The following is a 3468-nucleotide window of genomic DNA, read 5'->3' as shown; positions in this document are numbered from 1 at the left end:
GCTGAAACTGGATCCCTTCCTTACCCCTTACATAAAAATTAATTCAAGATGGATTAAAGACTTAAATAGTAGACCCAAAACCATAAAAACCCTAGAAGAAAACCTAGGCAATACCATTCAAGACATAGGCATGGGCAAGGACTTCATGACTAAAACACCAAAAGCAATAGCAACAAAAGCCAAAATAGACGAATGGGATCTAATTAAATCAAAGAGCTTCTGCATAGCAAAATAAACTACCATCAGAGTGAATAAGTAACCGACAGAATGGAAGAAAATTTTTGTAATCTACGCATCTGACAAAGGGTTAATATCCAGAATCTACAAAGAACTTAAACAAATTTACAAGAAAAAAAAATCCCATCAAAAAATGGGCAAAGGATATGAACAAACACTTCTCAAAAGGAGACATTTATGCAGCCAATAGACACATGAAAAAATGCTCATCATCACAGGTCATCAGAGAAATGCAAGTCAAAATCACAATGAGATACCATCTCACACCAGGTAGAATGGCAATCATTAAAAAATCAGGAAACAACAAGTGCTGGAGAGGATTTGGAGAAATAGGAACACTTTTACATTGTTGGTTGGAGTGTAAACTAGTTCAACCATTGTGGAAGACAGTGTGGCGATTCCTCAGGGATCTAGAACTAGAAATAACATTTGACTCAGCCTTCCCATTACTGGATATATGCCCAAAGGATTATAAATCATGCTACTATAAAGACACATGCACATGTATGTTTATTGCGGCACTGTTCACAATAGTAAAGACTTGGAACCAACCCAAATTCCATCAATGATAGACTGGATAAAGAAAATGTGGCACACATACACCATGGATTACTATGCAGCCATAAAAAAGGATGAGGTTATGTCCTTTGCAGGGACATGGATGAAGCTGGAAACCATCATTCTGAGCAAACTCTCACAAGGACAGAAAACCAAACACCACATGTTCTCACCCATAGGTGAGAATTGATAAATGAGAACACTTGGACACAGGGTGGGGAACATCACACACTGGGACCTGTCATGGGGTGGGAGGAAGGAGAAGGGACAGCATTAGGAGAAATACCTAATGTAAATGATGAGTTAATGGGTGCAGCAAACCAACATGGCACATGTACACCTATGTAACAAACCTGCACGTTCTGTACATGTACTCTAGAACTTAAAGTATACAAAAAAAAAAGTTCACTGATTAAGTCAGGTCTACCCAGAATAATATCCCTTTTGATTAACTAAAAATAAACTAATTTGGGATCTTAATGACACCTGCAAAATTCCTTTACTTTTGCCATATAACTTAATCATGAAAGTAACATCCCATCCTATTCACAGGTCCCACCCACACTCAAGAGGAGAGGGTTATATAGGACATGTACATGAGTCAGGAATCTTGGGGGCCATTGTAGAATTCTGCCTACTACAAAGGACTGGAAGACAAAGATGAGGAAATCCCTCACAATGGGGAAAAATAGATGAGAAATAAAGGAAAAGCAATAATGAAGAAAAATTTAGGAAGTTCAACATCTAGCATCCAATTATTAGAAATTCCAAAAAGAAGGGAGAAAATTATCAAAGAAGTAATATGATAAAATTTCTGAAAGCCGATGAAAAACGAGTTTTCTGACTGAAAAAGCCAACTGAATGTCATGCAGAGTTGTGTTTTTCAAAGCCACATTCCCAACCATATCAGGGTTCATATGCTGAATGCTACGAAATGCTGATAAAAGAAATCAGATAAACCTAAATAATGGAGAGACATAACATATTCATGAATTGGAAGACTTAACGTGGTTAAAATGCCAGTTATCCCAAACTGGCTATAGATTTAATGCAACATTTATCAAAATTCAAAGAGGTTTCTTGCAGATATAGACAAGTTTATTCTAAAATTAATATGAAAAGGCAAAGGTGTGGACAATGCCCGCATCGTTCTGAAGATCGACAATGCCTGTCTTGCTGCTGATGACTTTAGAGTCAAGGATGAGAAAGCTGGCCATGCACCAGTCCATGGAGAGTGACATCCATGGGCTCCACAAGATCATTGATGACACCAATGTCACTCAGCTGCAGCTGGAGACAGAGATCGAGGCTCTCAAGGAGGAGTTGCTCTTCATGAAGAAGAACAACGAAGAGGAAGTAAAAGGCCTACAATCCCAGATTGCCAGCTCTGGGTTGACCATGAAGGTAGATGCCCCAAATCTCAGGACCTCACCAAGATCATGGCAGACATCCAGGTCCAATATGACGAGCTGGCTTGGGAGAACCAAGAGGAGCTGGACAAGTAATGGTCTCAGCAGACTGAGGAGAGCACCACAGTGGTCACCACGCAGTCCGCTAAAGTTGGAGCTGCTGAGTTGATGCTCACGGAACTGAGACGTACAGTTCAGTCCTTGGAGGCCGACCTGGACTCAATGAGAAATCTGACGGCAAGCTTGGAGAGCAGCCTGAGGGAAGTGGAGGCCTGCTATGACCTGCAGATGGAGCAGCTCAATGGGATCCTGCTCCACCTGGAGTCAGAGCTGGCACAGACCCGGGCAGAGGGACTGCGCCAGGCCCAGGAGTACAAGGTCCTGTTGAACATCAAGGTTAAGCTGGAGGCTGAGATTGCCACCTACCGCCGCCTGCTGGAAGATGGCGAGGACTTCAATCTTGGTGATGCCCTGGACACCAGCAATTCCATGCAAACCATTCAAAAGACCACCACCCTCCGGATAGTGGATCACAAAGTGGTGTCTGGGATATTAACCCAGCAGAAGCGGGGTACTCTTTGGGGACCCGGAGACTGATTAAAAGTTCAGAGGAAGAAAAAAGAAAGAAAAGAAAGAAAGGAAGGAAGGAAGGAAGGAAGGAAGGAAGGAAGGAAGGAAGGAAGGAAGGAAGGAAGGAAGGAAGGAATTAGAAAAGCCAAGACAATATTTGTGGAAAAAATTAAATTAGAGGAATCACACTGAATGATTTTAAGATTTATAGAAAGTTAAGTAATCAATACTGAGTGTTACTGGTGAAGAGATAGGCACATAAATCAATGAGATGGAAAAGAGAGTTCAGAAAAAGATGTACAAAAAGAGACAAAAGGCCAGGCATGGTGGCTGACGCCTGTAATCCCAGCACTTTGGGAGACTGAGGAGGGCTGATCGCCTGAGGTCAGGAGTTCAAGACCAGCTTGGCCAACATGGTGAAACCCCATCTCTACTAAAGACACAAAAATTAGCCAGGCATAGTGGTGGGCACCTGTAATCCCAGCTACTAGGGAGACTGAGGCAGGAGAATTGCTTGAACCCAGGAGGCAGAGGTTGCAGTGAACCAAGATCATGCCACTGTACTTCAGCACCTGGGTGACAAAGTGAGACTCTGTCTCCAAAAAAAAAAAAAAAAAAAAAAAAAAGACAAAGATGCAAAAGCAATTCAGTGGAGAAAACACCATCTTTTCAACAAATAATACTGAAACAGTTG

At 41.8% G+C, this 3468-nt stretch overlaps 1 pseudogene; it reads left to right on the top strand.

The window, feature by feature from the left end:
* Positions 1–1959: 1959 nt before the first annotated feature.
* Positions 1960–2801, top strand: LOC105490505 (keratin, type I cytoskeletal 18 pseudogene; annotated as a pseudogene).
* The last annotated feature ends 667 nt before the right edge of the window (positions 2802–3468 follow it).

This window comes from Macaca nemestrina, chromosome X, assembly GCF_043159975.1.
Source record: "Macaca nemestrina isolate mMacNem1 chromosome X, mMacNem.hap1, whole genome shotgun sequence".
NCBI classification, from domain to species: domain Eukaryota; kingdom Metazoa; phylum Chordata; class Mammalia; order Primates; family Cercopithecidae; genus Macaca; species Macaca nemestrina.
This window is presented reverse-complemented; position numbering and strand designations above follow the sequence as displayed.